This window comes from Ovis canadensis, chromosome X, assembly GCF_042477335.2.
Source record: "Ovis canadensis isolate MfBH-ARS-UI-01 breed Bighorn chromosome X, ARS-UI_OviCan_v2, whole genome shotgun sequence".
Classification (NCBI taxonomy): Eukaryota; Metazoa; Chordata; class Mammalia; order Artiodactyla; family Bovidae; genus Ovis; species Ovis canadensis.
Window position 1 is genome coordinate 54,210,484 of NC_091727.1, and position 23,945 is coordinate 54,234,428.

Here is a 23,945-nt window from a genome sequence, read left to right on the forward strand (position 1 = left end):
AGCCCAGAATAAAAAACTCAGAGCTCTCACAATCTCAGGTGCACACGCCTACACAGAGATCTCACACCCAGGGACTGAAATGCCAGAAAGCTCCAAAAATGCACACCCTGGAATACAGGCACACGCATCCTAGGGGCTCTGTACTATGCCTCAGAAAATCCACTCAGATCAACATCCCACCACGCACAACTCCGCCCAAAGGCTCAAGGAGATCAAACGTACCCAAACAGCACCTGTGTCGTCACACAAGCGACACACAAGCCCAGGCTCCCTGACACAGGTTACTCTCCAGGGAGAGACAGCAAACTCAGAGACCTCTCCCTGGACATGAACTACATGCATTTGTGCGAATAACCGTGCGCTGCCACAGGATCCAGACTGAGCGAGAGCTGAACAAGAGTGAAACGCCGTCACCAGGCACAGCCAGCGACAGCGCCAAACCTCGCCACTAACCAGGGCAGCTATTCGACCCCTTCCGGAAAAGCAATAAAACTCGCAGAAAAAGTATATGCTCCAAGAAGCCGCGCAGGGCAACACGCCCCTCGCCCTCAGTTCCAGCCCTGCCTTCCTGGTGCCTGTAACAGCCAGCCAGCCAATTGGAACTGGGCAGGAGAGGAAGCAGGGCGGAAGTCGCGTGCCTTCCGGCGCCTACTCGCGCCCCGGAAGAGCTAATTCCGGCGATCACGCGGTGACCAATCAGTGCCCAGAACGCTTCCGTGAGGCCGTACCCCAAACTCGCAGCCCATCTCGCTCCGTAGCCATCCCCCCCTTGGATGTAACCATGTAGAAACGGAGGGGTGGAATTGGAAACGAGACGAGGACACTTGCAGCTTCATACCGGTGTCCACTCGGACTCAAATGCAGCGAGAAGACGGAATGGAGCGAATGGGGATGGACCCAGTGGTGCCTTGAGTGCCTCCGCTAGGAACTCTGGTCGATGCCTGATGCGGTATAAATGTAGTCTCTTTGTTGTCATACGCCCCCTCGAATGGTACCTTCCAGAGTGGGTGGTCTTACCGCTATCCCTCAGTGGTACATCCCAGGACAGACCTGTTTCACCTCGCCCGCCCCTTGGTGGTGAGACTGGGGAACAGCCGATGTAGATGCTGGTGGACAATTAGCAGATAATCCTCCAAGGGTGGAAAGGCAAAGTTCGGATGAAAACCCCACCGATTGCTGCAATCTTGGACTCAGAAAAATGTCTTCATAAACTGAAGATTACTTCTCTGTAGTGGCCACTGTCGTAACAGGAAGCACTGAAAGCATTTTCTCTGTGCTGGGCATTGTGCTTGTTTGTGCTTTCCTGTTTAATACAGAATAGGTCTCAATGGGGAAAGCCAGCCACAGTCCCCCAGCGGGCAAGGGAGAGAAAACTTCGGACTGGGATCTGAAGGTCTGGAGTGGGGAAGGCCTCTGCCATTGACTGCGAGTAATATGTGAGAAGGACAACAGGACTTTTCATTCTGTTAGGAAAGGGGGGGCCTTGGGGACCGAAGGACACCGCGCAGGTGAGATAAAGACCATGGCTTTGTCACCTCTTGTCATCCCTGAATATGTCCCTAGCAGAATTTTCAGCCTGTTTAGCTATGCCTCTCTCAACAAGTTTCAGTTTGCTTTTTCATTCCGACATTCATTCATCCTCTCCACAGTTTCTGTCAAGCACAGCTATGTGTGTTAGGAAAGAGAAAATCAACTTTGGCTTCATGGAACTTACATTGTGTTGGGGTCATACAGCCCCCAAAGATAAGTAATTTATCAGGTGTTCATAACTGCTGTGATTAACATTAAGCCAGGATAGTGAAAAAGAGAGAGGGGATGATGTCTAGAAAGAGTGGCCAGGGAAGTTCCTTCTAAGACTGTGACATTTGTGCAAAAGCCTAGAGGAGATGCCTATCTGGGAGAAAAGTATCCCAGACCGAGTTAAGGCCAGTGGAAAAACTGGGGAGTGGAACTCAGTGTAGTGTGTATAAAAAGAGTGAGGAGGGCTGTGTGCCTGTCACAGCATGATGGAGGGAGAGCCAGGAGATCGGATGAGAGCAGTGATGAGGGGCGGGTCCCCTAGGGCCTTCTGGCCATAGCGGGGACTTTGACTTGAGCTGCAAGAGGGTTCTTACCAGAGAAGCCCCCAGGGTCCTTTCAGAGGCCCAGATCACACAATGATTGTTGAGGAGCTCTTGATTCATCCCAGGAAAACCACAGACCCTCTGCAGTTGAACATGCCTTTCCTGGAATCCCCTACACTCAAGGGGAATCCCCCCTACTGCTCCCAGGGAACATCCGTGTCAATTGATGATACCCTCAGGAGAGACAGAGGAAGGAAGGACCCTCGCGGTATGAGTGAGGTCACAGTCAGTCTCGTAAAGGCAAAGAGGGAGGATGTAACAGGCACAGAGATGGCGGGGAGAAAGACAAAGATAGAACAGTGGACAGGGACAGAGAGACTATTTCTGGCAGCAAAGGATCCCCAATTAGCACCCACATGTGGGCCCCCAGCCCTGCTAATGGAAGATGTACCTATGTCTATAGGAGAAAAGAAACCGCTCCCTGCGCCCGCTCCCCTACCAGGGACTGTCTCTAGGAAATGACTCAGTTGCCCATGGCCTGGGTCTTAATCATGCTCCCTTGGCACACATCAGGGTCCTCTGCCCTGATCAAGACATGGAGATGTTCCAGTCACGGGGAGGCTCGTGCTGTACACAGGGTCCCTCACAACCTGTCCGGCCCTGACTGCCCTCCTGCTGACCTCAGTGCCAATGAATGCTTTAATGGGGGAAAGAGAGGCATGGATCTCTGCATTTGTGGTGGAGCCTCATGCAAATTGGTGAATGTGAGGTTTCTCCCCACCTGCTTGGAGGCTCACCTCTGTATTTTCTACCACCACATCCCCAGGGAATGTGCAGATTACATTCCACACATCAGGTAAGAAGCTGGGTGTGTGATGGGGAGACACAGAGACATATGTTGACAGTGAGACATTCACGGGGTCCTTGGGGCCCTGTAACAACGCCCCCCTCCCCCACTCCCTGGCCAGGCTTCTGCTGAGTCTTCCCTGCCTCCTCCAAGGAGCCCAAGCCTGCATCCAGTTCCTCCTGTCCTCATGAGCCGTGACCTTCCATCTGCACTGGGCCTTGGGCTCCCATCTGCAAATGGTGGCCTCTTTGTTGTGGGTTGCGCAGATAGTCTGAGTGAGTGTGTGTACACAGTTTGTTCTCAGGGCCCCTATCAAGGGTGGTAGTCATGTCAGGAAGTATTGTTCTTATCAGATTTGTTACCGCGGGCTCCTGTGTACTGCACATGACTTGCCCTCCCTGAGGATGGGGCTGCAAGCTTTTATCTCTGTAGGGAGGCATGGTAGAAATCGTAGCCAATGTGATATCACAGGTCTACTTCTAAGACCCGTGAGAGTGGGGTCCATCCAGCCTTCCTCTTAAGACTACTCTCATATGCAGATCCATGAACAGCTCAGAGACCAACCCTCTGGACAAAAGCCTCCCAAATAGTTCAGAGAGTTCATGCCTGGGACAGAGATCCTTGAACAGATTAGAGAGCACTCATCCTGGAGAGCAACCCGAAACAGCTCAAATATGTCACACCTGAGGACACAGACCTTAACCATCTTAGACAATTCCAACTCTCAGTTCAGTTCAGTCGTTCAGTCGTGTCCGGCTCTTTGAGAGCCTTTGGATTGCAGCATGCCATACCTCCCTGTCCATCCCCAACTCCCGGAGTTTACTCAACATTACGTCCATTGAGTCGGTGATGCCATCCAACCGTCTCCTCCGCTGTCATCACCTTCTCCTCCTGCCTTCAATCTTTCCCAGCATCAGGATCTTTTCAAATGAGTCAGTTCTTCACATCAGGTGGCCAAAGTATTGGAGTTTCAGTTTCAGCATCTGTCCTCCCAATGAATATTCAGGACTGATTTCCTTTAGGATGGACTGGTTGGATCTCCTTGCAGTCCAAGTGGCTCTCAAGAGTCTTCTCCAACACCACAGTTCAAAAGCATCAATTCTTCAGTGCTCAGCTTTCTTTATAATCCAACTCTCACATCCATGCATGACTACTGGGAAAACTATAGCCTTTACTAGATGGACCTTCGTTGGTGAAGTAATGTCTCTGGTTTTTAACATGCTGTCTAGGTTGGTCCTAATTTTTCTCCCCAGGAGCAAGCGTCTTTTAATTTCATGGCTGCAGTCACCATCTGCAGTGATTTTGGAGCCACCTCCAAAATAAAGTCTGTCACTGTTTCCACTGTTTCCCCATCTATTTGCCATGAAGTGATGGGACCAGATACCATGATCTTAGTTTTCGGAATGTTGAGTTTTAAGCCAGCTTTATCACTCTCCTCTTTCACTTTCTTCAAGGGACTCTTGAGTTCCTCTTCACTTTCTGCCATAAGGGTGGTGTCATCTGCATATCTGAGGTTATTGATATTTCTCCTGGCGATCTTGATTGCAGCTTGTGCTTCATCCAGCCCAGCGTTTCTCATGATGTACTCTGCATATAAGTTAAATAAGCAGGGTGACAATATACAGCCTTGAGTTACCCCTTTTCCTGTTTGGAACCATTCTGTTGTTCCATGATCAGTTCTGGTTGTTGCCTTCTGACCTGCATACAGATTTCTCAAGGGGCAGATCAGGTGATCTGGTATTCCCATCTCTTTCAGAATTTTCCAGAGTTTGTTGTGGTCCACACAGTCAAAGGCTTTGGCATAGTCAATAAAGCAGAAGGAGATGTTTTTCTGGAACTCTTTTCCTTTTTCTATGGTCGAAAGGATGTTGGCAAGTTGATCTCTGGTTCCTCTGCCTTTTCTAAATCCAGCTTGAACATCTGGTCTCAGGTAAACTCAGATCCTGAAGACAAACAGCATTACTCACAGCCAGTTCTGTAAGTGTTAAGTTGTAACCACTGTGGTTGCTGACCTAAAGGGCATTCTGAAGGAATTTAGGGTGAAAAACAGTGTGAGGCACACTGTGCTTTGGACAAGTTGGCCTTTATTTATTTACAGATACCTCAGAAAAAGGTTCAGTGACCCTAGAGTCTTGCATCTTCCACACACAGAAAAGCATGAAAATAATGAACTTGTGACATCTGATCTCTGTGTTTCACAGTAAACTTTTGCCAATATGCACGCTTGACTGCATGTACTTCCTAGGCGAAAGTCATACTGACTTCTCTGCTACCTCCTCCAAGCAGTTTCCTCAGAGCTAACGGAGAAGCTGTGTCCTGGGTTGTAGTTCCCAGAAGACTCCAAATCCAACTGAAACTCATAACTCTCCTGTTGTATGCTTTTCTTTTGAATTTTACTTATTTATTTTGCTGTTGACTGGTTTTTATTAAACTCCATAAATAAGAGAGTAATTCATACCCAAAATGTTACAGACATTGTTTACATAGTGAAACTCTGAAAACTGTTTTGTTGTTTTCTGCTTTTCTCTGCTTTTCAATTTTTCTTTAATGATTATGGAGTTCTTTCATATTTTTTTTCTTTTGCAAGAATTTATTTTATTTATATTTTTACTTTACAATATTGTATTGGTTTTGCCTTACATCAACATGAATCCGCCATGGGTTTACACATGTTCCCCATCCTGAAACCCCCTCCCACCTCCCTCCCCATCCCATTCCTCTGGGTCATCCCAGTGCACCAGCCCCGAGCATCCTGAATCATGCATCGAACCTGGACTGATTTGTTTCACATATAATACTATACATGTTTCAGTGCCATTCTCCCAAATCATCCCACCCTTGCCCTCTCCCACAGAGTTCAAAAGACTGTTCTATACATCTCTGTCTCTTTTGCTGTCTCATATACAGGGTTATTGTTACCATCTTTCTAAATTCCATATATATGCGTTAGTATGCTGTATTGGTGTTTTTCTTTCTGGCTTACTTCACTCTGTATAATAGGCTCCAGTTTCATCCACCTCATTAGACCTGATTCAGATGAATTCTTTTTAATGGCTGAGTGATATTCCATTGTGTATATGTACCACAGCTTTCTTATCCATTCATCTGCTGATGGACATTTAGGTTGCTTCCATATCCCAGTTATTATGAACAGTGCTGCGATGGACATTGGTGTACACGTGTCTCTTTCTTTTTTTCTTTTAATTTTTTAAAATTTAAATTTATTTATTTTAATTGGAGGCTAATTCCTTTACAATATTGTATTGGTTTTGCCATACATCAACATGAATCCACCACGGGTATACACGTGTTCCCCATTCTGAACCCCTCTCCCACCTCCCTCCCCGGACCATCGCTCTGGGTCATCCCATTGCACCAGCCCCAAGCATCCAGTATCATGCATCGAACCTGGACTGGCGATTCGTTTCTTATATGATATTATACATGTTTCAATGCCATTCTCCCAAATCATCTCCGCCTCTCCCTCTCCCATAGAGTCCAAAAGACTGTTCTATATATCTGTGTCTCTTTTGCTGTCTCACATACCGGGTTATTGTTACCATCTTTCTAAATGCCATATATATGTGTTAGTATGTTGTATTGGTGTTTTTCTTTCTGGCTTACTTCACTCTGTATAATAGGCTCCAGTTTCACCCACCTCATTAAAACTGATTCAAATGTATTTTTTTTAAAAAGCTGAGTAATACTCCATTGTGTATATGTATCACGGCTTTCTTATCCATTCATCTGCTGATGGAAATCTAGGTTGCTTCCATGTCCTGGCTATTATAAACAGTTCTGTGATGAACATTGGGGTACACGTGTGTCTTTCAATTCTGGTTTCCTTGGTGTGTATGGACAGCAGTGGGATTGATGGGTCGTATAGCAGTTCTATTTCCAGTTTTTTAAGGAATCTGCACACTGTTCTCCATAGTGGCTGTACTAGTTTGCATTCCCATCAACAGTGGAAGAGGGTTCCCTTTTCTCCACACCCTCTCCAGCATGTATTGCTTGTAGACTTTTGGATCGCAGCCATTCTGACTGGCATGAAGTGGTACCTCATTGTCGTTTTGATTTTGTATGCTTTTTAAGTAGGCACTGCTCTAGCTAACAGCTCTCCTTTAGCTCGGAGGCTTCACTTCCCTCCCCCAGAGCCTACCGCCTGCACCCTGGGACACAGAGCCTCACATCTTTCCTCTGGGCTGCTGTGTTGGCATTTGCACTGAGTCTCTGTTCAGTCAACCCCGCAGGAGAGAGCCCTCCAGTCCCTGCAGTCTGCATTCATCAGCATGTCATCCTGAGGAAGGCAGATTCATCCCAGGGGTGGGGATTGCCTGAGAGCTAAGGGGTTCTTGCCTGGAGAACCCCTCTCCCTGACAGAGAAGCCTGGCAAGCCGCAGTTCAAAGGGTGGAAGAGTCGGACACTGCCAATGTGACCGTGCCTGCTTAGGCATAAGACATTTTTTTGCCTGCGGCAGCTCTGCCCTAGTGGGAGTTGAGCGTGAACGTCGCACAGCAGCTTGGCTTGCGGGGACCCTGGCGGTGCCAAGTGTGCAGGGACACGGACTGCCTCTGCCGCAGGAGATATGGCCCTATCAGAGTCTTTTCTTCAAGCCTCTTGTAGCTGGAAATCAGAAGGCCTCTTTGGCCAGTCTTTCTCCATAGCTCCGCTCATTCAGGCACTTAGAGGGCTTCCTTACCTGGGGTCCTTCTCTGTTGGTCATGCATCAGACACTTAAAGGGGCACCCTGGATGGGGTCCTACTCTGTAGTTCAGTGCATCAGGCGTTTGATGGGCCAGCCTCTCTATTGTTCAGCTGCCAATGCTAGCATGTGGGGGTCCAGAGGCTATGGTGATGGCTCCACCCCCTATGCATGACTCAGCAGTGTCACCTTACTTCCATGGCTGCTGGGATTTCCTCCACAGGCATTTCCCACCACGGTCTCCTCCCTCACATCCCCTCCATCTCTCTACAGTCAACAGCAGCCCTCGCCCTGAGATTGCTCCACAATCCCTAAACTCCAGCTCCCAGCCACTGCGCCATCTAGGGTATGTATGGCTGCGGCAAGGATGTCTGATTCTCATTCCATTTAGGCTGCCACAGATGAGCTGTTTGACTCTCAGGCTTAAATGTTTCTCCTCTGACTCAGATAATTGCCCTGATGTGGGGTCGGACCCCTGCTTCAGTTCCCCCACCCGCCGAGGGCAGGTCCAGCCCTACTAACACTCCCGTTTTTCCCCCTGGTTCCTTCATCCTACCGAGTTTTGCATGGGTCTATGTATTCTTTCCCAGTGGTCAGGTACTCCTGTCTGCACTCAGCTGGTGTTCTGCATGCACTTCTGTGTCTGAGGGTATATTCCTGATGTGTCCTTGGAGAGAGATGTATTCCCCATCCACCTACTCCTCCGCCATCTTGTCAATCCATGATATAACCGTGTGTATGGAAAATCCTAAAGAACCACCCTCTTCCCACAGAGACTATTAGACCTAATACAGGGGCTCGACAGGTTTATAGGATACAATGTCATATACGAAGAGCAACTAGATCTCTATACATACCTTCAAGACTCGTACAATACAAACTACAAAACGTTGCTGAGTGAAATTAAAGACCGTCTAGATAAGTGGAGATTTCACTTCAGTTCAGTCTCTCAGTTGTGTCCGACTCTTTGCGATCACATGGACTGCAGCCCGCCAGGCTTCCCTGTCCAGCACCAACTCTCTAAGCTTGCTCAGATTTTTATGGATTCGGGAGATCACATTTATGGGTTGGAAGACTTACTATTGTGTTAAGATGGCAGTACTGCCCTAATAGAGGCCTATCAAAATTCAAACTGCTCTTTTCCCCCAGAAATCAACAAACTGATCCTAGAATTGTAAGAATTAAAAGGGTCCTGAGATAGCCAAAACAGTGTGAAGAAAGAAAAAGTCATTACGCTTCCCAATTTCAAAACCCACTTCTAAGCTACAGTAATCAAGCCATTATGGTACTGACATAAGGATTGTATATAGACAGATAACAGAATAGGATGGAGAGTCAAGAAACCAGCCCATATCTCTATGGTCAGTGGATTATTGTGAGGGGTGTAGAGGCCATTCAATGGCAAAGAATAATGTTTCAACAAATGGTTTTGGGATAACTGGATATTCACATGCAAAAGAATCAGTTTTGACCTATACCTCACACTGTATATAACAATTATCAAAAAGTTGATAAACCACCTAAATATAAGAGCTAAAACTATAAAGCACTCAGAAGAAAACAGAGACGTAGATGTTAATCTTGGATTAGGCAACGATTTCCTAGATGTGATACAAAAAGCGCAAGCACCAAAGGAAACAAAAATAGGCAGTTTGGAATCATCAAAATTAAAACGTTTATCCTTTAAATGATACTATCAAGAAAGTGAGATATCTAGGGCACCTACTTGATGCTGGCAGGGAGCCTTGAAACCCAGGCGGACCAGAGGAACACCAGAGCAACCCTGTATGATGTGGGGGTGAGGAGCGAGGGGGCAGTTGTGGAGGCTAGTTGGGGTTACTGTTCCTGAAGGTCAGCCAGGGGAGAAAAGGTTTTCCTACACCTGCAGAGGCACTGGAGGGGATCAGTGGGGATGGGGAGAGACCCTTGTTTTTTTTTTAAATTAATCTATTTATTTTAATTGGAGGCTAATTACTTTACAATATTGTGGTGGTTTTTGCCATACGTTCACATGAATCAGCCATGGGTGTACAGGTGTTCCCCCTCGTGAGCCCCTCTCCCACCTCCCTCCCCATCCCGTCCCTCAGGGTCATCCCAGTGCACCAGCCCTGAGCACCCTGTCCCATGCATCGAACCTGGACTGGCGATCTATTTCCCATATGATAATATACATGTTTCAATGTTATCCTCTCAAATCATCCCACCCACCCTTCTCCCACCAAGTCCAAAATCTGTTCTTTACATCTGTGCCTCTTTTGGATGGAAATGTTATGGACCTAACAGACACACAAGATATTAAGCAGAGGTAGCTAGAATACATAGAAGAACTATACATAAAAAGATCATAATGCCCCAGATATCCACGATGGTGTGATCACTCACCTAGAGTCAGACATCCTGGAATATGAAGTCAAGTGGGCCTTAGGAAGCATCACTATGAACAAAGCTAGTGGGGTAGCTTTTGCGCCAACTCGATGGACATGAGTTTGAGTGAGCTCTGGGAGTTGGTGATGGATAGGGAGCCCTGCCATGTTGCATTCCATGGGCTCACAAAGAGTCGGATATGACTTAGTGACTGAACTGAAGTTGTTTATGGTAGCCTATAGCTGAGGAAATAACTTAAAAATAGTGGGAAAACCAGTAAAGAATTTAAAATGCTACATTAGAAAATACCCACTTAATGCAAAACAAAGCTATAACATGAGGACCGTAGAATAAAATGGCATGAGAAAGGAAAATATATTGGCAGATGTAAGTCTGTATCAACATTAAATGTGACTAGATAAAACAATACAATCAAAAGGCAGACATTGAGATACCAGTTTAAAAACCAAAACAAGATCCTACTCTATGTTCTCTACAGAGGACACAGTTTAGATTTTAAGATAGATAAATTACTGTGTATGTGTGTGTGTGTGTGTCTGTCTGTGTTCAGTTGCCCAGTCATATGCAACTCTTTGGGCTCCCATGGACTGTACCTGCCAGGAATCCTGTCCATGGAATTTTCCAGATGAGAATACTGGAGTGGGTTGCCATGTCCTACTGCAGGGGATCTTTCAGACCCAGGGATCCTACCTGAGTCTCCTGCATTGGCAGGTGGGTTCTTTATGACTAGCACCAATGGGAAGCCTTATATGACCCAGCAATTCTACTCCTAGACAGTTTTAACCAAGAGAAATGAAAACATCCTCACACAATGGCCTGCACTCAAATATTCCACACATGTATTCCTAATAGTCACACGTAGAAACAGCCCAGTTATTCAACAACTGGTATACAGATGAAAGAAAAAGAAAAGAGTATACCTGTACAAAGGAATATTACAGAGTTAAAAAAAAAAAAAACAAACTACTAATGCATGTAAGAGCAAGGATGTGTCTCAACTGTGCAAATGAGAGAAACCAGACACAGAAGGCTACATATTATATGATTTCATGTCAATTGATTTCTGGAAAAGGTACAACTATTCGCACAGAAATGTATCTGTGGTTGCCAGGGTATAGGAGTGGAAGAAGGAGTCTGAATGCAAACACCCCAAGGGAGCATTTTTGAATGATGGGCCGTTTTCTACATTTTTATTGTGGTAGCATTTATACCACGGTATACATTTGTGAAAACTCTACAAACTGTAATGTTTCAAGTGTTGCCTTTTATTGTATACAAATTATACCTTAATACTTTTTTTAAAAAAGGAAAAGGAACCTTTAAGTTTTAAATATTAGTTATTGTATCCATCTAGACCATGAGCTCAAAAACACAAAAAATCTTATTTTGGAATTCTTCCCAGACCTGGCCAACTTCTAGGATTCCCCATGACAGTTCCATACTCTTACGACAGAACACATAAACGTGTTCTTAACCACGTTTACAAGTCCCTCTCCTTCACCTCAAGTCCAAATTCTTGCTGAGTTGTGTCCATTTTATTTCAAAAACATCTAATGTGTTTCCTCTTACCCATGTCCATCACATCTGCTCTAGTCCAAGCCTCCCTCCATTTAATTGTCAAGCCCCCTTCTAACTGCTCTCTTACATCCACTGTGTCTGTCTCCCTATTCCCGCCCTCTCCCTCCCTCTCTTACACTTGCAGAACTGTCTATGTGTTTCTAGATAAAGGCTACTCTCCTATACAACGACTGGAAGGCATGGTCTAGCCCCTGTCTACCTTGCTAGCAATATCGAAAGTAGAGCTTCATTTTCTTGTCCCTCTTATCAGACTTCCTTCACATCCGCCAATTTCCTTAGCTTCTCCGCTTAGGTTGTCCCCAAGTTCTGAAGCCTCCTGGTTTGTAAACTCCTTCAAACTAGGCTTCAACAGTATGTGAACCAAGAACTTCCAGATATACAACTTAGGTTTTGAGGAGGCAGAGGAACCAAAGATCAACTTGCCAAGATTTCTTAGATCATGGGGAAAGCAAGGGAAATTCCACAGAACATCTGCTTCTGCATCATTGACTACACTAAGACCTCTGACTCTGTGGATCAAACAAACCGTAGAAAATTCTTAACCACAGCGGAGTACCAGACTACCTGACCTGTCTCCTGAGAAATCTGTATGTGGGTCAAGAAGCAAGTTAGAACCAAAGATGGAAGAGGGGACTGCTTTACAATTGGGGAAAAGTATGACAAGGCTGTATGTTATCTGGTAACAGTGGCCTCATAATATGAGACAAAGGAATTAACTTCCTTGGGACTTCCCAAGAGGTGAAGAACCTGCCTGCCAATGCATGAGAGAGTCTGGTTCAATCCCTGGGTCAGGAAGATCCCCTGGAGGAGGCCCTGGCAACCCACTCCAGTGTTCTTACCTGGAGAATCCCAGGGACAGGAGAGCCTAGCGGGCTATGGTCCGTAGGATCGTAAAGAGTCAGACATGATGGAAGTGACTTAGCATGCACACACATGAACTTAACGGATAGAAGGGTATTATTCATCTTCATTACTTTTTGAGTGAAGTTTGCTCCTCAATATTTTTAAAGAAATGTTCTCATTTATGTAAGTATCAGTTTTTTGGAGAACATTTTTCTGCTCTCCTTTTTTAAACGTCTTTATTGAAATATAATTGATATACAGCAAATTGTATATTCAATGTGTACAATTTGACGAGGTTGGACATATGCAAACAATGATACTAACATCACCACAATCAAAGTAATAGACATACCCAACACCTCCTCAAATTTCCTTGTGTCCCTTTAGTTTTGTTTTATGTTAGACTTTGTGTGTGTGAGTGTGTGTGTGTGAGTGTGTGTGTGTGTAGTGAGAACATAATATTAGATTAACTCTCAACAAATGTTGGGGCTACCCAGGTGGCTCAGTGGGAAAGTATTCACCTGCCAATGCAGGAGATGCAGGAAATGGGGGTTTGATCCCTGGATCAGGACGATCCCCTGGACGAGGGAATGGCAACCCATTTCAGTATTCTTGCCTGGAGAATCCCATCGACAGAGGAGCCTGGTGGACACGATTCAAGAGAGCTGGCACACACTTGGCATGTATGCATAAGTACTTATAAGGTGCCATTTCACTTCATCCTCACTAGGACCCTTGAAGAATACCTTTTCACCCCTTCAGGATTCTGAGACCAGATGCTCCTCTCAGAGCCCCTCGTCTTCTCCTTCCAGCCCCACAGGAACTGCCCTGGACTGCTGGTCTGGGTCTGAATTTTATCTGGATTCTGAACAGATTTTTCAGTTCGGCCCTCACAGGGACGTTATGACAGACCCTGCGTGTGGGCAGGAGACAGGTGTCCTGCAGAATGCAGGGAGCAGGCAGGGTCTTGAGGGGATCTTCTGAGGTAGCGTGGGTGCTGGGTGAGAGGACACAAATGGGGTGAGGCCCTGTGAGTAGGGCTGGGGGAGGGGCTAAAGAGGCCCCTGAGTGGGGAGGGGAGACCTGATAGAAGGAGAGGAGAAGGGTGGGAATTTGGGGAGAGGAACTGTGGCAGCTGTCACCAGGACAAGGACTCTGGAAAATGACAGAGGTGATTAGAGGGATGTAAGGGAGTTGTCATAGGCACAGTGAGGGGAAACCCTCTCCTCTCTCCAGAATTCAGTAGCCCGGAGTGGGTGCTGCGATGGAGAGGACCAGTCCTGGGGACTTGCTCTGTGGGTCTTGCAGTCACTCTGAACCTCCCATGGGGCAGGATACAGTTGCCATGACCAGAGTTGACCCGGGTGGGGTTAGGGCCATTCTCAGGAACCAGACATGGGAAATCAATTTCAGTACCCCTCAGCTCTAAGGCACACCACACCCCTAGAATGAACCTGCCTTCCTCAGGATGACATGCTGGTGACTGTGGGCTGCAGCAATTGCAAGACTGGAGGCCTCTCTCCCTTGGGGTTGACTGAACAGTGACTCAGTGCAAATGCCCACTCAGTAGCCCAGAGGCAAAGATGTGGGGCCTCTGTGTCCCAGGTTGCAGACTGTACGCTCTGGGGGAGGGGTGTGAAGCCTCTGAGGTAAATGGGAGCTGTTAGCCAGAGTAGTGTCCACTTAAAGAAAACCATACAACAGACGAGTTGTGAGTTTAAGTTGGATTTGGGGCCTCCTGGGGACTATAGCCTGGGACACAGCTCCTCCGTTAACTCTGAGACCACTGCTCTGAGGAGGCAGCAGTGAAGACAATATGATTTTTGCCTAGGAAATACATGAAGTGTAGCATGAATGCTGGCAAATGATTACTGTGAAACACAGAGATCAGATATCGCAAGTTAATCATTTTCATGCTTTTGTGTGTGGGGCAAGAATCCGGGGTCACTGAACCTTTTCCTGAGGTAGCTGTGTGACTAAATGAGGGCCAGTTTGTCCAAAGCACAGTGTGCCTCTTCCTGTTTTTTCTCCCAGAATTCCTTCAGAATGCAGTGTCATGCAGGAACCAGAGATGGTTACAAGTTAACCCTGTAGAACTGGCTGTGAGCAAGGCTGTTTCTGTTAGGGATCCTAATTCATCTGAAGTTGGCATTTCTGAGCTGAAGTGAATCTGTGTCTTCAGGTGTGAGCTATTAGAGCTGTTTGGGGTTGGTGTCCAGGATGAGCAGACTGAACTGTTTGCAGATCTCTGTCCCAGGGCATGAAATCTCAGAACTATTTCGGGGGTCTTTGTCCAGAGGGTTGGGCCTCTCAGCTGTTCATGTGTCTGCACATGAGAATAGTCTTAAGAGGAAGGCTGGATGGACCCCAGTCTCACAGGCCGAAGAAGCAGGCCTGTGGTGTCACGTTTGCTACGATTTCTACCATGCCTCTCTGCAGAGATAAAACCTTGGGGCCCAGCCTCAGAGAGGGTAATAATGCGCAGGTCACAGAAGCCCAGGTAATAAGCCTGTTAAGAACAATACTTGCTGACATGACTACCACCCTTGATAGGCGCCCTGTGACAGAAACTGTGTACACACACTCCCTCAGTCCATCCACCCAACTCACAACAAGGAGGGCACCGTCAGCAGATGGGAGCCCAAGGCCCTGTGCAGATGGAAGGTCTCAGGTCATGAGGAGGGGAGGAACTGGGAGTAAGCTTGGGCTCCTAGGAGGAGGCAGGGAAGAATCAGCACAACCCTGACCAGGTAGTGGGGGAGGGGGGCGTTTGCACAGGGCCGCAAGGACCCTATGAATGACTCACTGTCAGGATATGTCTCTGTGTCTCCCCATCACACACCTAGCTTCTTGCCTGATGTGTGGAATGAAATCTTCACATTCCCTGGGGACATGGTAGGGGAAGGTACAGAGGTGAGCCTCCAAGCAGCTGGGGAAATATCTCCCATTCACCAGTTTGCATGAGGTTCCACCACAAATGCAGAGATCCCTGCCTCTCTTTCCCCCATTAAAGGAGTCATTGGCAGTGAGATCAGCAGGAGGGCAGTCTGGGCAGGATAGGTTGTGAGGGACCCTTTGTACAGTATGAGCCTCCCCAGGAATGGAGTTGTCCTTGTCTTGATGGGCAGAGGCCCCTGATGCGGATGAAGGGAGCATGATTAAGGCCCAGGCCATGGGCAACTGAGTCATTCCCTAGAGGGAAGGGCTTCTTTTCTCCAATAGACAAAATGTACTGTACATCATCCAGTAGCAGGGCTTGGACTAAGTAAGTGAGGACAGTTTGGTGCCAGAAGTAGTCTCTCCATCCCTGTCTAATGCTCTGTCTTTGTCTTTCTGCCTGCCATCTCTGTGCCTGTTATATCATCCCTCTCTGCCTTTGCAAGACTCAATGTGACCTCACTCACAGCAACAGGGTCCTTGCCCTGTCTCTCCTGAGGGTATCATCAGATGACATGAATGTTCACTGGGAGCAGTAGGAGGCATTCCCCTTGAGTGTAGGGGATTCCAGGAAAGGCATGCTCAGCTGCAGAAGGGGTGGGGAAGGGTTTTTCTTCAAATAAACCAAGAGCTCCTCAACAATCATGTGCGATCTGGGCCTCGGAAAGAAGCCTGGGGACTTCTCTGACAAGAAGCCTCCTGTGGTTCAAGTCAAAATCCTCTCATTGGCCAGAAGGTCCAGCGGAGCTGGCCCTCATCACTTCTGTCACCCAATCTCCTCGCTCTCCCTCCGTCATGCTGTGCCTGTCACATTGCCCTCCTCACTGTTTTCATATGCACTACACAGGATTCTGCTCCCCAGTTTTTCCACTGGCCTTACCTCTGTCTAGGATACTCTTCTCCCGGATAGGCATAACTCCTCTAGGCTTTTGCTCGAATATGAGAATCTTAGAATTTCCCTGACCACTCTTTCTAGATATCATCCCCTCTCTATTTCACTATCCCGATTTAAGTTTAATCATGGCAATTACAAACACCTGATAAATTACTTGTATTTGGGGACCACGTGATCCCAACAGAATGTAAGCTCTTGAGGAAAAGGTTGATTTTCTCTTTCCTAACACACAGTGTTGTGCTTGACACATACTTTGGAGAGAATCAATGAATGATGGAATGAATACACAAATTTAAACTTGTTGAGAGAGGCATAGCTGGACAGGCTGAGGATCCTGCTAGGGAACATTTTCAGGGATGACAAGATGGTGACGAAGCCATGGTCTTTATCTCACCTACGTGATGGTGTCCTTGGGTCCCCTTGGAGTTGACCCCTTTCCTAACAGAATGGAAGGTCCTGTTGTTTTCCACGCCAGAACTTCAGATCCCAGTCGGAAGCTTTATTTATCCTGCCCCTTGAGGGACTGCAGCTGGCTTTCCCCCATGAGACCTATTCTGCATTGAACAGGAAAGCACAAACAAGCTCAATGCCCAGCATAGATAAAATGCTTTCAATGTTCTCTGTTACGACAGTGATCCCCATAGAGATGTAATCTTGAGTTTATGAAGAGTTCTTTCTGAGTCCAAAATTGCCACAATTTGTGGGGTTTTCACCCTAACCTTGCCCTTCTGCCCTTTGTGGATCCTCCTGGAATGGTCCACAGGCATCTACATCTGCTGTTCCCCAATCTCACCAGCAAGGGGCGCGCGAGATGAAACAGTTCTGTCCTGGGATGTACCACTGAGGGGTAGCGGTAAGACCACCCACTCTGAAAGGTACCATTGTGAGAGGGCGTGTGACAACAGAGGGAGGGTCCCCTGACACCGCGACGGGCATGGACCACATGGACCGCGGGGGCACTCATGGCGCCACTGGGTCCATCCCCATTCGCTCCTCTTCCTCTTCCCACTGCTTTCGAATCCTAGTGGACACGGGTATTAAGCGGAAACTTTCTTTGTCTCTTTTTCAACTCCACCCCTTCGTTGGTGGGACTACTACAGAGCAAGAAGCTGGCTGTCGGTTTGGATATGGCGTCAGGGAAGCGTTCTGAGCAGTGATTGGCCACCGCGTGATTGCCTGCACTGTGGTCTAGGAACTGAAACTGAGGGCGAGAGGTGCCTGTATATGCATGCGCCTGCGTTGGCGAGAGCGACTTTTCAGAGCATACAATTTTCCCCCGAGTTTTATTGCTTTTTTAGAAGGAGTCTAATAGCTGCCCTGGTTAGTGGCGAGGTTTGGCGCAGTCGCTGCCTGTGCATGGTGACGGCGTTTCAGTCTTGTTCAGCTCTTGCTCACTGTGGATCGTGTTGTAGTGCAAGGTCATTCACACAAATGCATGCAATTCATGTCCAGGGAGACGTCCCTGAGTTTGGTGTCTCTCCCTCGAGAATAAGCTGTATCTGGCAGCTTGGGATTGTGTATTGCTATGTGTGATAACACGGGTGCTGTTTGGGTACATTTGATCTCCATGAGCCTTTGGGCGGGGTTGTGAGTGATGGTATATTTGATCTGAGTGGATTTTGTGAACCATAGTACAAAGCCTCTAGGGTGTGTGCCTGTATACCGGGATGTGCATCTTTGGAGCTTGCTGGCTTTTCAGTCCCTGGGTGTGAGATCTCTGTGTAGGCGTCTGCACCCCAGAATGTGAGATCACTGAGCTTTTGATTCTGGGTTCCAAGTTGTGATGCCTCTGTGCTGCTTTAAGGATGGGTCAGCCTAAAGGTGAAAACTATCAGCTGCTTGGGGATCTAGGCACAGGTTGCAAGTTTTTCATTTGTCTAGAAACTTTATCTTAAGATTATATGATGTTCTTGAGTTATTAAAACTTCTGTCTTTCTGTTTAGGGGGTTTTTGTATTAGGTAGGTAAGTGTCCCAGTGGTTTGGGAGTCAGTGTCCAAGATGTGAAGTATCTGTGCAGCTCTCATTTGTTTGTGTCTGGAAGACTTTGGTCTGATTGGAGGGTCTTTGTCTTTGTGTGTGGTTATGGTCTCTGTTGTGTTTGAGGGTCTGAGACTCGAGTTGTGTGCTCTGTGCGCAGAGATTCAATGAGCTCTTTCTGGTGTCTCTGGGTATCTACCTGAACTGTCTGGAGTCTTTGTGTTAGATATAAAACCTCTTGCTCTTGGCTATGAGGTCCCTGTCCAGGAACTGAGGATTTGAAAGCTGGCATATATGATTCCGAAGCCTGGAACCTGACATGCTGACTGTGTGTTGTTGAGTGTATCACTTGTGTCCTGAAATCTCAGTTTGTATCATAATTAATAGAATGGGGCCAGTGCCCATCTTGGAGGGTACCTGTGCATGTTAGCAATGTGTGTAAAGGGCCTGGCTCCAGACTGTCCTTCAGCAAATGTTTTCTGAGCACCTGCCATAGACCTGAACACTATTGGAGGACTTTGGGACAGGACAAGACCAACCAAGTCTCTCATTTCATAGACTTGGTGGTCAGTAAATAAGGTTGGCAGGCACTATGAAGACAGATATTGTTAGATCAGGGGAAAAGGTGTATGTAGGTATGATGTTATTATTTTATTCAAGATAATGAGGGAAAGACTGTGAAAGATGGCAAGTAAGCAGAGATCTGGAGGAAGTAAGGGAGCAGGATGTGGGGTTACTTAAGGGGAGAGCATTCCAGGCAGAAGGAACAATAAATGCAACAGTCTTGGCATGGAAATCTACTTGGCGTGTTCCTGAAGGTCAAGGAATCCTGTGATGTGCTGGGTTTGGCACGTAGCTCTCATTGAAAGGGGCCTGGTGCTGCTATTTCTGTTTCTCCCACAGTTTGTGGTCTTCTGCATTTCTTAGATGAAGGACTCAAGGCTCCAACATGTGCCCTGCACCTTCTCTCCTACCTATAGTTGAAAGTAGAGTGAAACCTTCTGGTCCATCATGAGAGACAGAGAGCTTCAGTGTACCAGCTAGAGGGATGATAGCATCCACGCTGAATGTCAGCCAAGCAGCAGACATCAGTTATAATCATGGGATTATGAGGCATGGGAATCATGCCTCGTAACATTGCTCCTCTTGATGGAGGGCAGGACTTAAGAAGGAGAAAGGAACTGGGGCAAAGGAGAGAGGCAGGAAGGGGAAGCTGGAGGACAATGAGAAAGAAAACGATTGGTTTCATCACATTGCTTGGATTTGGCCCAATTCACCTTGATGAAACGATTGGATAAGGAAATGTGGAATCTGTAACCTATTTCTTTCCTGATATTGGGAAGTTTTGTCTTTAGTTATCTTTTTCTTTTATTCTTGTGGGTGGAAACTTATGAATTCATATTGACCTTTTGAAAGAGCCAGCTTTGGGTTTTGTTGATTATCTATATATTTTTTCTAATATCTGTTCTGATGTCTATTTTCCTTATTTTGCTGACAGTCTCACTACCAAAGGGGTTTAATAAAGTCCCTCAGAGTTTCCCAAGTATAGTGAAATCTCACAAATTCTAGGGCGCTGTTGTAGCCACAGTGAGTGAGATTCACTGAGTGTAGATCATGGAATCTGCACTTTTTAAAAGAATTCCTCAGTTCTGATTGACATGGACAACTTGTCTAGGCACTACTGGAGCAGAGGCATGGTCTTATTTCGCCTACTGCCAGGCTCTGTCTCCATTGAGAGCGTGTGACAGGGGTTTCCTGCCTTCTCTGATGCACAAACCCAAGACCTCCAGTCTAGGAGACTCACTGACATGCTGTCTGCTGTTCTGAGGAGGCTCTTGTTTGTAGACCATTGTTTCTACAAAACATCCTGATGCCAGTCTTGTCAAGCCTCCATTTGAAAGATTTCTGAAGAAATCAGATTTCTGTTTAGTGTGCATTTCTGTGATGTAGGAGCAACTTGTGTCATGTGGTAGCTGTTATTCTACATATTTTGCTGGAGCCGTTGGATCTTGCCCTTGACTGAATAAATACAGAACACCCAGAGTTTTCCACAGTGCGTCCAGACCTGTGGCTCCCTTACTGCTGGGCGACACTGAACAGGTTACCTAGTGCCTCTGTGCCTCATTCCTGTTTTAACCACATGAAAACACTAGCTTCGAGTAAATTTAACTACGTCATGGGGCAGTGTAGACCACTGACCATGTTAAGTCATGGGAAATTGTCAGCACAGTACGTGCCATATGGTGTGTTCCAAGTCAATTCTAGCTGTTGTCATTACTGCTGGTAATATTATTGCTGTTCCACATTTCCCTGGAGATTGTTTGAGAGACGCAAGGTCAAGACCACCATTGGCACCCTGCTTGGACCTTGCATTATTATTTCAGGCTTTTCGGGGCCTTAAGAATGGAGTGTATGAGGTATGAGGGAGGGTTTTTTTTTTTTTTTTTTAGCACAGTGAATATCCCCCTCTTTTTATGAGGATATTGTGAAGCTTAAAGTAAATATTTGGGTTTCATCATGTGCTCGTATGAAAAACTTTAGTGAATATTTTATGTGAAGTTAGACGTCTAATGACCTCTTCATAGGATTTGCATCATGATGGGAAAGCAAGTGGTCACTGGAGAGTTATACAACATGAGTATATACATCTTTAAAAGCATTGCCCAGGGAAATTAAAAGGTCAAGAAACCTCATCACATGGCCTTTTTTCCCATTATTTTATCAAGTCTAATTCTCAATCAAATTGTGAAGATCTGAAACTGATGAAGATATGAAAACATGAATAGTCAGACGATCATCAGGAATGCTTCATTTCTTGTGTAGTTTTCACATTTCCAGTTTTGTTGTGTTTCTTCTTTCTTCCACTAATACTCATGTTTGTTTAATCCAAGGGTGATGATATGGATATTTTCCGAGGTAAATCCTGAGGAGATGTTCAGCTGTGTTTTGGGATGGAGAGTCTGAAGACAGGGGCACAGATCAGAGATGACACAGATCAGTTGGGATTGGGGAGGTAAAAGCATGGGGTCAGGGACAGGGGGATGTGAGTACAAGCAGAAACGGAAGTGAAGAGAGACAAGAAGAAAAGCTCACCCTTCTGGATCATGCTTAGCTCTCCATAAGTGCACAACGTACATATATGCTCCATGTGTACTCAGAAATCTTTGAGTGCTCACAGCAACACTGTACGGTGAGCAGCTTTACTGCTATCATCCCTTTCTGCAGTTGAGGAGCAGAGACACACAGACGTTAATGGGTGAATGAATTTGCAAAAAGTCACCTAGCTGGCAAGAGCTGAGTCAGATTGGTGCCCAGGCCAGAGAGAAACAGCCAGGTGTGGTCTCTGACTCCCAGTCTGGATACAGTGCAGTGTCTCGTCTACTGTGGGTCAGAAGGCAGATCAACATGTCCATCCGCATGAAACCCTACAATGGATCTGCCTATGGACTGAACACAGTCTCTCCTAAGTGCATGAAAGACCGTGGGGAGTCATGTCAACATGCACACATCACAGAGAACAGTTCCTAGTGCATGTCAAGCTGTAAACATGTATTTGCCATGACAGACATCAGTGGAACACCCTCATCATTCTGGAAAGTAGCATAACCATAGAAATAATATAATGATAAACAGAACAACAAATACAATATCATGAAGACATTACCTCGCCCATCTCCTAATTTTCTTAAATGCAGATTCAACCTGAAAGGCAATAGACCACATACTAAATTTTTTCACTTAAGTGTGACATTCTAGATAATTTCCAAATAACATTTTATTAGTATTTTAATTTGTTGTATCTTCATTGTTACATGGGCAGTTTTTCTATTATAATTGAAAGATGGACTTTCTTAAAACTCATTCTCTTCAGGTATCTTGAGGTTTCAGCATAAACAGTTGTGTTGGTATCCCTTCCAGGTGAAAACCCAATCCGCACACTGAAGTCAGGAGTATGATTTTTGGTACAGTAGGTAGGGGGCTGTAGGGGAGAAGAGAGGTCCTGATGGAAGGTTAGCTAAGCCTGCAACTGTTGTGAAAAAGGTCACTGACTCTATAGGCCCAAACCAAACAACAACTCACAGGTCCCTAGGAAGACACTGGTGTTCCTTGCACAGAAGTGTCTGTGTTAAGACTTTCAGACCATTGCTCTTTTGGCTCCCATGATGCAGTGGGGCAGCCTGTGACACTTATAACACAGTCCTGCTTTGACTCAGGCTGTGGATGAGAGTCACAGCCTGCCCTGCAGCACCGCCCCTTTTGTGGGTGATCTGGAGCCCTATTTGTGATGTCTGGGAGTCGACAGATTCTGACGGGCAAGGAGGAAGAAAATACATAGCTCGGGGGTGCATGCACCGTCCTTGATAGAGATGCTGGTTACCGTTACTGTTACAGTAACCAGCTGGGGATGAGAAGAGTTTGATTTGGTGACTCAACGAAGAAATGTGGAAGTGAATTCACTGCAAAGGGAGAAAACATATTCAGTTCCGTTCAGTTCAGTTCAGTCGCTCAGTCATGTCCGACTCTTTGCAACCCATTGAATCGCAGCACGCCAGGCCTCCCTGTCCATCACCATCTCCCTGAGTTCACTCAGACTCACGTCCATCGAGTCGGTGATGCCATCCAGCCATCTCATCCTCTGTCGTCCCCTTCTCCTCCTGCCCCCAATCCCTCCCAGCATCAGAGTCTTTTCCAATGAGTCAACTCTTCACATGAGGTCGCCGTATTACTGGAGTTTCAGCTTTACCATCATTCCTTCCAAAGAACACCCAGGGCTGATCTCCTTTACAATGGACTGGTTGGATCTCCTTGCACTCCAGGGGACTCTCAAGAGTCTTCTCCAACACCACAGTTTAAAGGCATCAGATTAAGAGGGGGTAAACAGCTACAACTCCCATTTCTGTAGCAGGGCAGGGTGCTTCATTACTGTTGCGAGAAGGCTCTGTGCTCTGAGCTCTGGGAGGGAGTGATGAGTGTTCTAAGGACCCGCCATCACCTTTAAGCAGGGGGCGCTGAGAGTGTGAAGAGATAAGTCTCAGCTTTTAGTACTGACAGACACAGAAAGCTTTTTAGCTCCACTGAGAGTGGGGCTGTGGCATATTAGGGAAACTCAAAGGTAAGGTGGTGGTGGTGGTTCATTTTCAATCGCTCAGTCATGTCCAACCCTTTTCATTAGACCCCAATGGACTGTAGCAGCCCAGGCTCCTCTGTCCTCCACTATCTGCCATAGTTTGTTCAAATTCATGTCCATTGAGTCGGGGATGCTATCTAACCATCTCATCCTCTACTTCCCCCTTCTCCATTTGCCTTCAATCCTTCCCAGTGAAAGGTTGTTGCTGAACCATGAAAGACCCCAGGATTCTTGGCCTCTGGAGGAGAAGACTTCAATCTGGGGCCAGAGACAAGGCTTGATGGCTCAGAGCTTTTGTGTAATAAAGTATCATTAAAGTATAGAAGAGATAGAGAAAGCTTCTGACATAGACATCAGAAGGGGGTGCAGAAAGAGTGCCCTCCTGCTAGTCTTTAGCTGGATGTTATATAGCTGCTAGCAGTCTGCTAATTAAAGAAAGGAAATGTCTCAAAACTCAGAGAATGTCACCAGGCCCCTCACCCACAACATGCATTTTGAGATAAACATTGGCACCAGGTGAGTCCTCCTAGGCCATAAAACGATTGACTTGAATCTTGAAGAAAGGCATATTTCCATATTTCTGAGCCT

At 46.5% G+C, this 23,945-nt stretch overlaps 1 long non-coding RNA gene across 2 annotated transcripts in view; it reads left to right on the forward strand.

Moving 5' to 3' along the window:
• Positions 1 to 1,021: 1,021 nt before the first annotated feature.
• Positions 1,022 to 23,945, forward strand: part of LOC138931022 (uncharacterized) — a 35,389-nt gene continuing 12,465 nt past the window's right edge. Inside the window, exon 1 of one of the 2 annotated variants that reach the window (XR_011446333.1) lies at positions 1,022 to 1,508. This is a non-coding gene — a long non-coding RNA (uncharacterized lncRNA). Of the gene's footprint in view, positions 1,509 to 17,059; positions 17,127 to 23,945 lie in introns of those variants that run through there. The other variant, XR_011446332.1, reaches the window with a different exon arrangement.